The sequence below is a fragment of the Galeopterus variegatus genome, unplaced genomic scaffold (genome assembly GCF_000696425.1).
Source record: "Galeopterus variegatus unplaced genomic scaffold, G_variegatus-3.0.2 Scaffold3973, whole genome shotgun sequence".
NCBI classification, from domain to species: domain Eukaryota; kingdom Metazoa; phylum Chordata; class Mammalia; order Dermoptera; family Cynocephalidae; genus Galeopterus; species Galeopterus variegatus.
In genome coordinates this window covers 29,927-44,889 of record NW_007730084.1, presented here as the reverse complement: position 1 = coordinate 44,889, position 14,963 = coordinate 29,927, and positions in this window count along the sequence as shown.

Below are 14,963 nucleotides of genomic sequence, written 5' to 3'. Positions count from 1 at the left end.
GCACACGCCCACCCTGCAGGGCCGTCCCCGCCCAGCCGGACCTCGGGGACCTCAGGGACCTCGGGCTCGCCCAGGTGCACGCTCCTACCCGCCCCCATCCTCGTCCCCTCTGCAGCTCGCGGCATCTTTAGTAAGTCCCCGCCTGGACCCTGAGGCCCTGCCCTGGCACACGTCGCTCTCGGCTCCCGGAGCCTGGCTCGAGCCCCGGCCCGGGCGGGCATCACGTCCAGATGTGGCTGTGTTGAGGGGTCGTTTCTGGGCGGCTGCAGCTGGCTGCGCATGTTCCGGTGGAGCTCGGCCCCGCACCCCGGGGGGGGACCTGGGTCCTCGCCCGGCCGTCGGTGCTCGTCACACGCGCCCTGCCCCACCCACGCGGAGCAGCCGACCTCTACGTTCACGTGTTCGCGTTTGCTCTGTGACTGTTTCCTCTTTTATTGCTCCCAAATAAGCACCTACAGATGGAGCGCAGTCTGCGCCGTCCGCCTCGCGCAGGGCCCCGCGCGGTTCCACTCGCGTTGCTTTAATCTGTCCTATGAGACGTTTTCTACCCTCAGCCCAGTCGAGGGGCTTCCAGAAGACCAGAGAGACTCGTATTCGCCTTTCGATCTACTTACCCTGAGCTCTGTGAAGGACCCTCGTATGCGTTCTCCACGGCTGCCCTCCAAATCACCACGACGTCGGAGGCTTCACCACCCGGTCTCGGCGGCTTGGGGCTCCGGGGCTGTGTGCAGACTGGGCAGGTGCGCTTCCAGCTCGCGCCCACAGGTGCACCGGGACGGCAGGTGCGCCGGGACCGGCAGGTGTGCGTTCCGAGGCCTGTGACCCGGGCTCAGTGCGAGGCCCTGACGCTCCAGCCTCCCATGGCTTCACTCCATCAAGCCAGCAAGGACAATTTGTTCTCCAGTCCGCTACCAAAGAATCTCATATAATGGAACCCATTATGGGAAAATGCTGACTGTATACTCAGGAAAGTGTTTTTTTAAAAATTATGAAAGAATAAATATAATGTTATCCTCTTTTTGAAAAACTGCGATGCGTACCAATTGGCAAAAACTGAAAGAACACACACCAAAATGTTACCAGCAATTATTTCTGGGCGATGAGATAATGGGTGGGTTTAGTTTAGTTTACTTTTATTTATTTTTCAAATTTTCTGTAATTGAAAATAAATTGCTTTTACAATAAGAAAAGTATTTTCCCTTAAAAATATAAACACATGTTGCTCTAATTGTAACATATTGTATCAATTTTCCTGACATTAGCACAAATATGAACAAAATCTGAGCCCTCACTGAAAAAATCAGAGTTTTCCCCCATTTTGTCTAAAAGAATAATAGAAACTATCACATTTTAGGAGGGTCCAATGTCACATTAATGTAACAACTTCCTCTTATACTTAAGTTTTAGTTAAAGAATGCTACACTATATGTCTGCAGTGTGCCCAGGGACTTTAATTCAACAGAAATAAGAATATGGAGTACCAAGTTTAATTGTTTCAATTGGAATTAGTTTGTAGTATCGCCTCAAAATTTCCAACTATAATATACGAAGCCGAATCTTTGGAGTAAGCATTGTTTTGTCTCCCCCTTTCTACCATCCCTGCCTTCCAAGAATCTTTAGGGCTCTCTGCATGGGGGGTTTAGTGATTTTCAGTCGATGGTTATTCCTTGAACATTATCGTTCCAGCACGATGTCACACATTGTAGAAACGGCTAATAGGCAGTCGGCCTTCAGTGGAGGAGTCTGGAGCCAGGAGAAGGGAGGCTGCGCACTCTACAGCTGCGGCCCACAGACCGTGTGGGAGCGGGGGACAGCAGGCCGCACCTGCCACGACCTGAGACGGGGAGGGGGTGGCAGGAGGGCTTCCCCAGGGCCAGAGGATGCACGGATATTGGTCAGGCCCAGACGTGGGAGCCGGGGTGACTCTGGCCAGAAACCTCTTCCTACTTGGAACTCTTTTTTTTTTTTTTTTCCTTTTTGTCTTTTTTCGTGTCCGGCAACGGATCGCAACCCTCAGTGTCACGCCCGTACCGGACCGGGACCAGCAACGGGATCGCAACCCTCGACGCCGGGCCCGCACCTCGCTCAGCCAGTGAGCGGAACTGGTCTGTATGTGGGATCCGAACCCTCGGCGGGAGCGCCGCTGTGCTCCCAAGCGGTGCACTGTAGCAGTGCGCCACCGGGCCGGCCCCTACTTGGAACTCTTTAGTTACATAGAGAAGAGAGGGTGTCTGTGTGACATGAGCAGGGATGTGGTGCTCTGCACGTCCACTTGTCCACTTGTCTGTGCGGTGAGGAGAGGACGGGGCTCGGCCATGCCCAGCTGGGGCGTGCAAGGTCCAAAATGGGGATGAGGCCTGGAGGCCCGCTGCTCACTCTTCTTCCTTCCTTCCTTTCTTTTTTTTTTTTTTTTTAAGAAATAGTTTTCACCCAGTGCCAAAAAACTAGAGTTTATGGTTCTGGAAATAATCACGACCTGCGCTGTTGCTGTTAAGGTCTGTGTTTTGTCAAGCATGTTGTGGACTGCTTTCATGAAAACTATTAGAAATTTTGCATTTGATGAAAGTTTCAGAATAATCCCTTTTAAATGCAAGATGTTAAATTTGCATGATATTTATTTATTTATTTTTGTCTTTTTCGTGACCGGTAAGGGGATCGCAACCCTTGGTGTGGTGTCGTCCCCACCGCGCTCAGCCAGTGAGCGCACCGGCCATCCCTATATAGGATCTGAACCCGCGGCAGGAGTGTCGCGCTCCCAGCACCACACTCTCCCGAGTGTACCACGGGGTCGGCCCAAATTTGCATGATATTTATAAGCAGAGCTTTTCCCTTAAATTGTGGATGAAATTTGTCATTACAGTTTTTAGGTTTCATACTTGTAGGATATTCTTTATTCTATTAAAAGAGGGGGAACTCAGGGTCTCCTTTCGCAGCCCTCCGGTGGTTTTCTGTTTTTGGCGCTTCCTGTGTGAGAAGGTAGAAGGACACAGGTGGCAGGGCCTCGGCCACAGGTACCTGACCTGTTTCACTGGCCATCGATGAACACAGCAGGCTGCGAGGTCTGCGTTGTAGGAAGATGTAGGCTCCATTCCTTAACATAATAAGCCGCAGCCAAGTAGTGATAGTAAATGTTTGCTTTTTCCCAAATCCCACTGATGTCAAAGGCCACTCATGCCTGGCTCTGACACGGGAGGTGCTGGTTAGGGAACAGAAACACGCTGTAGACGCATGCGTGGGGCGTCCGCCTCGAAGGCCTGCAAGAAGCAAATGGTTCCTTGATTCGCTTTCTGTCTCCTCAGTATTTCTTCTGTACCATGTCTACTTTTGGAATATATTCAGGTTTGTTAAGAAATGAGATTTTTTAAAGACATTTGGCAAAACGTGTACTTCTGGCAGAATTACTGGCAGGGTTACCAAGATGAGGAAAAGTGAACTAGCTCCCTTGGGGGCGATTTTTGTTTCATTTTGTTTATTTTTTTCTTGAATATTTTAAAACTTATTTTGAAAAACTGATTCTGTTTTGCCATCCCAGAATACTCCCGTGGGAGGTTGTTGATTATCTGCTCACTGGACTGAGCATGGAGAACTTGGCAGTTTATGGCATGTTTCTGACAGCGAAACTGTTTCCACACGCGGCATCCGGTGGAAGGAGCACTGGGCAGGGCGCGGCTGGTGGCGGGCCCGGGGCAGGCTGCAGGTCAGGGCCCGGGCACCGCCTGCGTCCCTGCCTTCCCCCGTCCTTGGGTTTTACGAGCTCAGGAACAGCATCTCTCACTGGTTTTTAGGATTTTGAAGACAGTTATCATGTAACTCCCTGTCTCCATTTTGTCTTTGAAATGGTGGAGAGAGGCCCCAAGTGAAAAAGGCAGAGGGTCAAGGACAAACTTGGAGTTGGAGCCACCGACCTGCAGTAGAGCTGGAGATGCTCCCCAAACCTGCGCTGGGCCGTGTGATGTCGGGGCCACACGTCCTCCCTCCTCAGCTGACATCGGGGCTGCAAAGCCCAGGCAAGGCCGGCGTCTCCTCAACAATTCTCACCTGAGATGTTACCGCTGCTCGTCAGTCTAGCAAACATGCAGCCACGGTGACCTAGAGGGAGTGAGCCAATTCTTACCTGACAAAATTTGTCTTCAAGGGCTCTTATGCCATGCATAACACTGTACAAATCCCGCCTGTCTAACTGACATTTTCTTATCTCAAAACATCCGTTTTATGTAAGAATAAGTGCCCTGGTTCACTGGAAGGAGTATTAAATATAAGCTCTGTGCACTAACACAGATATCAATGTTTTGTAGCTCACAGATACAAGGAGAAGCTCAGAGCATGCTTTATTTATTGTGACTATTTTATTGTTGTCACCTCCACTGGCTACTTGAGCAATCGGTCAGTCTTGAAGAGACAGAAAATTGTCTTTTTATTAGGTCGAAGGACATATTCATGGAAATGACCGTCTGCCCCGCAGCCAGTGCTTCACCCGCTCATAAAAAATAAATTGGAATCACCCAACCCAGGCTGCTAATGAGTCAAAAGAAGGAGTTTATGCCTTTCTTATACCTTAGGGCCCAGGACAGTCCCACCCGTTAAATGTCAGACCTCCACCCATGAATCTCTGAAAGAAGAGATTCTTAGCAACCGACAGGTTCCCTCTTGAGCTGGGAAGTTTGAACATCAGCGGTTTAGGGAGAGCAAAGGCTTACAGCATTGAGCTTCATTTTCTACACTTTGTGTGTTTTCTTTGAAAGGCACCAAGAACAACACAGCTGCATCCTCTTAAGGCGTTTGTGTCCATGCTAATGAGGGGGCTTCAGTGTTTAATTACGGAACGAGCTGCAGACACATCCACGTAAGGGGAAATGAGTCTTCTAAAAAAGACCATCTTTGAAGCCTGCAGATGCACAAATTGTGCTCCTCAGACGCAAGGAAGTCTTGGATTTGAGACAGGTGGGGCCATCCGGGAGGGCGCAGTGTGGACCTCAGCTCTGTGTCCTCTTGGTGGCCTCAGGGGAGGCTGACAGCCTGGCTAGAGTCTGGCCTCCACCGCAGCCAACAGTGTGGGTGTCCAAGGGGCCACTGGACCCTGCAGCCCCCCGCCCCTGATGCAGAGTGCCGTAGCACCACTGCAAGCATGACAGGGAGGAGTGAACAGCACGAGTGTTTTCAAGTGGCATCAGAGGAGTGACAGTTGCTCTGCTGAGCGTCAGGACTTTGTTCCCTGATTCCTCACAAGCAGATGCTGGGCCTTGTCACGCCTCCATCAGGGCCAGGACGGCCTCCCTCCACCCCAAGCTCTCACTGGGAAGGCAGCAGAGAGCACTGCAGGCCCAGCCCAGAGCCACAACCTGGGAACACACTAGACACGAGGAAGTAAGTTTTATCACAATGAGGGAAAGTCAGTAAATGTTACGCATTGTTCCAATACCGAGTGCAACATCCTCAAGTACCATGAGCCCCCTGTGTCTCAGTGTCCCAGGAGTCAATCACCTCTCCCTGTCTCCAGAGTTGAGAGGACGCACCTTCTCTACTACTGTGCTCCACAAGGTTCTTCCACAAAACTGAAGCTTCCAGTCGCCCTGCCACATGCCTGTGTGCACATTGTGGTCACCAGCTGCGTCCTCCTAGAGGATCTCAGATACAGGGACAGGACATACTGCTCACTTGCCTGCAGCTGCTGGCCTAGTGTCTATCAGAGAGCAAGCATGCAGCAAATAATGCATGGATCCATCCAGTCACATTTATGTGCTCAGAGTTGTCTGGCTGCAGAGACAGCAGTGGGGTCTTCATCCTAGGCCAGGGCAGGCAGGGATGCAGTTTTCCTCAGCCAGAAGACTTCCTAAAGGAGGTGCAGCTGCAAGAGTGAGCACGTATGGACTTCAAAATAACTGTGACTGTGTAAGAAACAGTAAGATGGAAAGTTTGAGAGGAGAACTAGAAGCTATGAGAAGACTCTACTTGAAATTCTAGAATGAAAAATCAGTAGCTAAAACTTAGAATTCAACAAGCAAAATAGAAGAGGCAATTAGTGAAGCAGAAGGTTAAAAGAGAATACTCAATAAAGCACAGCAAATTCAGGAGAAAATCTACAAGAACACACCTGAGATGAGGTACAAGCTCTGCTATTCTTGTAACTGGGGTTCCAGGAGGAGAGGAGAGACAGAATGAAGCAAAGCAATCACAGAAGGAACGATGTTTGGAAATCTTCCAAAACTGCGTAAGAGATTAAGCCATGGATTCAAGAAATCTATAAATGCCAGACAGCAGCCTGAATAAATAAAAAATAACCACACCTAGGCATGTCATAGTAATGTACAAATCAACAAAAAAGAAGCAGACACAGAGAGAATCTTAAAAACATATCCCACCATGTCAGATCAGAAAGTGAGACTGTCAGTTAACTTCTCCGCAGAACAATGGAAGCCAGAAGGCTGTGCAAGAGTATCTGCAAAGATAATCAAAGCAAACAAACGGGAATGTAAACTCTACAGGAAGGGAACTCTAAAATAAACATCTAGTAAGTTTATTTGAAAAATTGGGGATGAGAATTGAAAACAAATATGAAAAGTTAGAAAAACTCGCTGATTGCCTTAGAGATATTGAGTTTTGGTAAAAGAATGTTGTGTCAAATTAAATACTAGGGAGGTGGAAGAGGGATGAGTGGATATGATCTGATTTCAGAATCTCTTACAGCAGAGCACACAGACAGTGCTCAACAGAAAGAGGACCAGAGGCATTGCATAAGAGTATTGGTCTAAAGCTAAGGATACAACACAAATACACACCTTTCCAAACACAGAGAGAGAAAGACAGACAGACAGAGAGAGGAGCAGAGACACAGAGAGCATGCAAATAAGGCAGGTCACAGTGAAACATAATGGAAAAGCCTTCTACACATAAGAATATAAAACAGTACGACAAAACTGAGGTTAATGTATTAATAATATCAATAAATGTAAATGGGCTTAATACACTTATTGAGATATTCAGGTTGGCTAGCAGAGCAAAATCCAGTACTATTTTGTAAATAAGAAATATACCTAAAACAAAAGATTCCAAAGGGTAAAAACTAGAAGAAAAGGTTAAAATATAACAGGCTAATGCAAGAAATAAAGAAAAAGGCTGCACTATATTTTGTATCTCTGCTGAGGCAAAATTTTGAGTAATAACTATTCAAAGACACAAGGAACAAAATGTAATGATTCAAAAGGACTCAGCTCTTAATAATTACAACTCAGTAACTTAGGAAAACCTATCATATGCCAGAAACTGCAGGAGACCTAAAGAGAAATAGATAGAAACACTCAGACAATAGGCAATTTTCTCTTAATCCAAGATAGACCAAGTAGTCAAAATTTGTTAAGAGTACATTTGGGTTAATCAAGATAATTACTAAGATATCTTGAATAGTTTTGGAACTGTGGTCCCTAATCACAGAGAATACATATTTGTTTCAAGCACATGTGGAACATTCATAAAATTCTGACCACAAAGAAAACCTCAAAAATTCAAAGAGTAGAATTTTTAAAATTATAAGATGTCATTCTCAGGTCACAGTACAAAAAAGAAAAAAATATCTAGAAATTCATAATGAATAAAAATAGAGTCTGGACCTGCTTATAAAATTATATTAAGCAAACTTTGGTACTAAGAGAAGGTAGAAAATAAAATTTCACAATATTTGGAAAAAAAAAGAAAATGCAAAACTTAAAGTATTTCTTTTTCAGAGAAAAGTTTACAGTAAAAACTTTTTTCAATAAAAAGAAAATTAAAAAACATTAAAAATTAAAAATTAAAATGGGCAATAGAATGTGCATAAGAAAGCAAATTTCAGGAATCAATAAAGATAAAAGAAGTTAATGAATTAAAACACAAAGAACAGCAAAATAAATCCAATATGACTTCTTTAGAAACCAACAAAACAGGCAGATCTATTAGCTATATTGATCAAGAAAAATAGGAAAAAATAAATTAATTAGAAGTGACATTCAGAGAAATAATCAGATCAGAAGAAAATTTAAAGTCCCAGGATAACACTTTGTGCAACTTTATGCAAATGAAAAGTAAAGACTACAAGGAATTCTATTTATTTGTTTATTTATTTTTAATTTTTATTGAATCACAATTATACATATTTTTGGGTTCAATGTTGACATATGTTGATCAAATCAATATTACTAGCATATATATTGTTACAAATTGTACTTATTCTTTATGCCCCTTGTCCAATCTCTCCCCATCTCCTCTCCCTCCCCTCTCTGATAACTCTAGATTTCTTCTCTCCCTCTGAAAGAGTAATGGTTACTCTGTTGATTTGTTACCTGGATGATCTGTCCAATGCTGAGGTGTGATCAGGTCCCCCAATATTATCATAGAGCAGATTCTTCTGTCACTCTGGAATGGGCTTTGTGGAAAGAGACATCCTCTTCTTTTCTGTGTCTCTGCTGGTGACTCTCCTTGTGTCAATGCACTCCAGTAGCTGGCAGACCATCTGTGTGGTGGTTGTGGCATCCAGCCACTTTTGTGGCAGCTGTGGTTATTGTGGTGGCTGTGGTGGGCCACCCACATGGAGGTGATGTTTTTGGCATGCTCCTTGGTGCTGGTGGTGTGCCTTGTTGTGGGGGTGTGTCTGGTCCCCAGCTCCATACCTCAGGACCCCAAGCAGGCTCCAAGGTGCTGGCATTGTGCCTGGTTGTGAGAGGGAGGTGGGGTCCCAGAGTATGAAGAATTTAAAAAGTAATTTTTCCAAATTTTACAAAATCAACCATGGTAAAGTCAGAAAGTTTAAACCAATAGCCTTAAAAGAAATAAAATTAATAAAGAGCTCTGCTATAGAAAGCAAAACCCAGATAGTCTATCAGAGGAATTTGGTCAAATTTTACAAAATCGATTATCCCAATGCTATCTAAATTAGTTTGGAACACACAAAAAAGGAAAATCAACAAATTATCTTTATTAGCAACAAAACATTGATTCAAAAAATAGACAAAGAATGAAACACAGCTATAAATCATTTTCATTTACTAATAATGATGCAAAAACATTTAAATAAAATGTTTGAAAACATTGTCTAACAGCTCATTAAAAAGATGATACTTCTTGAACATAATAACTTGTGTGGAACGGTCCTCCAACTGTACTTTGCCATCCCTTGTGGTCCCCAAGACCCCTGAGGATATCCATGAGGCCAAAGATATTTTCATAATTCTCAGATATAGTTTTTCATCATTTTGTTAACATTTGGACTGATTGTAAAACAAAATGAAAAGCAAATAAAAACCAACTAAGGGCCGGCCCGGTGGCGCACTGCTACAGTGTGCCGCTTGTGAGTGTGGCGGCACTCCCGCCGAGGGTTCGGATCCCACATACAGACCAGTTCCCGCTCACTGGCTGAGCGAGGTGTGGGCGCGATGCCGAGGGTTGCGGTCCCGTTGCCAGTCCTGGTCCGGTGCGGGCGTGACACTGAGGGTTGTGATCCGTTGCCGGACATGAAAAAAAACAAAAAGAAAAAAAAAAAAACACAACTAAGCAAAAAGGGAAAGTGGATGAATCTGCTGGTGCCTTGGTTCAGATCGAGGCTTTAGCACTGAACTGTGCCAGTTCTCATGGGCTTCATCTGTGCCAGACCCACGGAGCTCAGCATTTTCTGTTAGCTTCACTTAAAAGTGCCATTGATGAAGCAATAGGTATTAGTAATTTTATTATGTCACAAACCTTGGGTGCGCTTTTTAAAAATATTCCATGTAACAATATGCGGGTGTACCTGAAACACTTCAGCTGTGAGCCGAAGTGAAGGGACTGTCTATCGGTGATGCACGTGCACTAGTGTTCCAGGGAGCCGAGTCCACCGCCTTTTCGGTCAGCACATCTCACCTGCACGAACGACTCACAGCTCCCCAATACTGTACATCCAAACATCTGCCGTGAGACAGGTGATGGTGTTAACACATTCCATATATTTTTTTTTTCCTTTTTGTCTTTTTCGTGTCCGGCAACGGATCGCAACCCTCAGTGTCGCGCCCGTACCGGACCGGGACCAGCAACGGGATCGCAACCCTCGGTGTTGCGCCCGCACCTCGCTCAGCCAGTGAGCGGGAACCAGTCTGTATGTGGGATCCGAACCCTCGGCGGGAGCGCCGCTGCACTCCCAAGCAGGGCACTGTAGCAGTGCGCCACCGGGCCGGCCCAACACATTCCATATTTTGATATTATAAAATTAAATGTGTTAACATTTGAAAGATCAGCATAATTTAACTAAACCAAGATTTTTCAAATGACTGATATAAGATATTACAAAATCACGCATGGATACAGACCCATTGAAAATGCAAGACAGACCAGTAGACTTTAGGGTAACAGGGTGTGGAACGGTAGACACATGGTTCTAGATGCCACACTGCAGCTGACTTCCACAAAACTACCTCTTGTCTAGTGCTGCTGCTGTGTCAGGGAAGAACGTCCTCAATGGCTGAGAAAGACATGGAAATCGGCTTTCTATTCAAACATTAAAGAAATTTGCCAAACTATAAAATAACAGTTTCACGCTTTCTCACTATTTTTTGCTAAATGTAGTTATATTTACACAAAACATATATATGTTAATGTTTAATGGGTTTATTATTGCTATTTTAAATGTTAAATCACTCAAAAATTTTTTAAATTCTCAGTTTCAAATTCGAATACAGTAACTAATCATATAACCCATTCAAACAAAATCTCTTTAGAGCCTCAATCATTTTTAAGAGTGTGAAATTAAAAACCATTAATATAGTACATAGCTCATCCAAATCTCACTTAATGTAGAAACGGTAGCTTTCTTGCAGAACTGGAGGTTCTTCATTAGAAGTTTCCCAGCCACTCATTAAGGGCTATAGAAAGAACCTCTTCATAGCTGAGAAGAAAGGAGAGGGAAAGATTGTTCCTGGGGACATCCGGAGGTAAGCTGCCAGATGACCCATTCCTCACGCTGGAAAAGAAAGTCATGGTGCTTGAGGAAGCCCTCCAAGAAGTGGGGGTCGAGAGGCAGCTAGACAGCTAGAAAAGGGAACTGCCAGCAGCTCCGCACCACAGGGGACAGACTTCCTCACGCATGTGGACGTGATGCCAATGGGATAACCTGCAGGTTCCCTGCAATCCTTGGGACTGAGACTGTAGAACGCCACAGTTCACTTATGTGGCCACTGCCTGCTGCTCAGACTTCCATTAAGATGATTACTGTGGCATCTGGTAAATTATAATAAATTTAATGTAAATTCATTGCTGTGTGTCCCCAAGGCACAACATCAAAACCATCATATATTTATGGTGTTTTTCTCGGGTCCTTCCATGTGCACAAACTAGACTCCCACAGCTTACACACACTGAAGCAGGCGATGGCTGATCCCACACCATGAAGAGATGGTGTCAATTTTTAAAAGCCAGAAGTCTTCTATTTGCCACCAGAGTGAAGGGAGATTTTGAAGACTGTTCTGTCATTTCAGAATGAAGAACCTTATCGTGTGCCTTGGCCGTGCAGGAATCTCACGAAGCGAACTTGCTTCTTCTCTGAGAATGACCCTGACAGTAAGTGAGCAACGTGACTTAGTTGTTAATATTGCCACTAAATAGCTACTAGAAAATATCCACACAGTTCTGCAGGGTTGTCAGAAATGGCGTTTCCGGTTTTAATTTATATTGATTAGCATTACGTTAGGTGCCCGGCGACAGTCCGGTCCTAACGAGCTGCTTGGTCTTCCCAGCAGTGTTTGCTGTGATGGTTGCAGATGATGCATGGAACGTTCCAAGAAGGGGGGCCCGGCTGCATGTCATCAGCTCAGTAACCGAGAGGCAGCTACGCTCCACTCATTACCTGCCGTCCAGTCACTCACCTGCAGCCACGTCCCTCTGCTGGTGGAGGTTTGGGGGCCTGTGTTATGGCTGAGACTGAAATGAGTGTAAGATCTGTATTTCTTTCTGAGCTGTTCTCTCCCGAATGTTCTCTGTATTAGAGCTGGGGTTGCATCCAAGGCTACGAAAGGCCATTTTTCTAGTCCTGACCTTCACCGTTGCTTATTTTCAATGTTCCAGATACGAACAAACTAGATATAAGTCGGAGGGGAAATGCATTAGGACACTTTAAAAATGTTACATAATAAGATAAATCTTGGGTTGTATTTGATTCATTTATTCAGAAACTGGAAATGAGTCCACCCCTCTGCAAAGGTCAAATGACATTAACTCAATAGAGGCAACGTAAAGTACCGGAACAGGGATATATCTGATAAAATAAGGTATGGTCACATGAGTGCTGAGTCATGATTTCAAGTTAAAGGTCACACTTCATCTGGTCTTAATACCAATTGCTCGGTCATTGGTCGTATGGATATCCCTTTAGATATAGAAACCATGGATTAAAAAGGAAAAAAAGCCAGAAAGGACAGTTGCTGATGTAGCTGAGGAGCTTTTATCTGCAACACGCCGTAAGGGTCTGTACTGGTGTTTTGAGTTACTAATTCCAGCACGGTGAGGGGTCGGCATTGTTCTCACTTTTTACATGTGAAGAAACTAAAGCTGAGAGTCGTGAGGGGCCGGCCTGACACCCACCTCTGCAACCCGTCCCTGCTTCCATGACACCAGTTCTACACCCCACAATCATCTTCCCCTCTGCAAATACCTGCTGTAACAAGGGGAAGAAGACGACCCGCGCTCCAGGAAGCATGTTGGGGCATTTACTGTGTGATGTGTCGAGCCACCCCGTTGAGGCTGGGACCAAGAGCAGACTCCGGGAGTTGTGGACACGTGTCACCTCGGTGTTTCACGTCAAAGCTGGGAACCTCCCACTGTTGGGATCCTGGATAACGGGTTATTCTCAGTCTTCATAAGAATAGAGGAGCGTGTGCCGAGAGCACTGCCACGGGCGGGTGGTGGCTGGTGTTGTCACCTCAGTGGCATTGTGGGCATGCAGCTGGTGGAGCGAATGGAAGACTATGAGGGTGTCACTGAGAACTTCCCATGGAGGAGGAGGAAGGGGCGGCAGGTGCACACAGCGGCTTCCAGCAGCTTCTTTAGCCGGGGCACACTTCCTCCTGCAGAACGCTGGAGTCGGGCTGATCTGTGTGAGGCTGCGTCCCAGGTCTGCCCACCTGTTTTCCAGCAGGAATGCTTTTATCACAGCACACCTGCCAGTGCTTGTCCCCGCAGTGCCACCAGGTGGGAGCAGCACCTGCCCTCCCAGAGAAGGAGGCCCCAGGGCAAGTTCCCGGGTCTGGGGAGGGCCTTGGTCTCCACATGCCAGCTGGGCAGGTGCAGTTTGGGAAGTGTCAGCGTCCCCACACATGCCACCCCAGGCTGAGCCCGGCCCAACTCCTCCGCTTTTTCACCTGCCGCCAGGCTCATGGGCCAGGACCAAGGAGGGTCTGAGGCCTGTGTCTGGAGACTCTCCTGTCTTCCCCGGCTCTGCTGTCCTTGTGTCGTGATTTCCTCTGGTGGAGTGACATTTATTCACACTCCTCCAACCGGCAAGAACCCTAGGGGGACACAGATGGGTTCTAGGATTTAGACGACACGTCCCACTGTAAATCTTTAATAATTAGTTTCATTTGTGTACTTTTTATTTCATTTGCTGTTTTTACATATTATCACCACAAATCCTAAATAGCACAGCAAATAGAATTGTACTTGCACAAAAGTACAGAGAACAGAGGAAATTAAGTTTTCCCAGCGCTCCAGAGTATTAATTCAATTTAGCTATTTACCAGTTAAATGCTGAAGGTCCACTGGTGATTAGGAAGACTAATTGCACCCTCCAGGGGCTCTGGTAATTGTGTAATGATAATGGGATTGTCCTTTGAAGTCCCCAGTGTAACCTCGTCTGACGCTGCAGGGCGGGAGCTGGTGTCCTGGGAAGCGACTCCGAGACGGCGCAGAGCGGATTGAGGTGGCCGGACGTCAGCGCCAGCACCTCCTGCTGCTGCTGCCAGCCCTGCCCGACCTCACACGACCCGCAGACGCTGGAGGGAGGACCCAGGGCACCCTGCGCCCGGTCTGCCCCGTTCAGAGCTCGGGATCCCCATTTTCCCGACTTTCCTCACGGAACGTTCCTCTCACACTTCTCTCACTCGGAGCGCAGTTCTCCACCTGATTGCTGCTTCTTCTCACCCCACATTCGGTCCTTGCCTATGTCTTGTTGACGTGTGTGTCAAATCCATGCACGTCCCTCTTCCCGCTGCCACCCCGGCCGTCATCACCCAGGTGCACAGAAACGCTGCCGACTCCCCACCAGCCTCCCTCATCCACTGGACACCCTTGACGCTGCTCCTCACCTGGAAGCCTGAATATCCGTCCAGACAACGCGGGTCATGTCCCTCCCTGCTCAGAGTCTCCACACAGCAGCAAAGGCCGCCCCAGGACATCTCGTCCTCTCTTGCCCGAGCCTCCTCGGGCCATGGGTCGGGCTGCCCAACGTCCCCTAGTCCAGCATCCCCCTGTCCAGCACGTGGCCTGTCTTCTATGTGCCCTGTCCACTGTCCCCCCGTCCACCATATGCCCTGTCCTCTATGTGTCCTGTCAACTGTCCCACTTCCACCATCCTCCTGTCCACTGTCCCACTGTCCACCATGCACCCTGTCCTCTATCTGCCCTGTCCACCAGCCTCCAGCCACCAGCCCCGTCCACTGTCCTCCTGTCCAGCATGTGCCCTGTCCTCTGTGTCCTGTCCACCGTCCCCCATCCACCATCCCCGTCTGCTATCCCCCGTCCACCGTGTGCCCTGTCCTCTGTGTCCTGTCCACCGTCCCCCATCCACCATCCCCGTCTACTATCCCCCGTCCACCGTGTGCCCTGTCCTCTATGTGTCCTGTCCACTGTCTCCCACCCACCATCCTCCGGTCCACCATCCCCTGCCCACCGTGAGTCACTCTTTAACTCAGTGCCGCCTTCTGTCCCATAAGCTCCACACTATCTAGTGACCTTTATTTCATGCTCAGCTATAATCA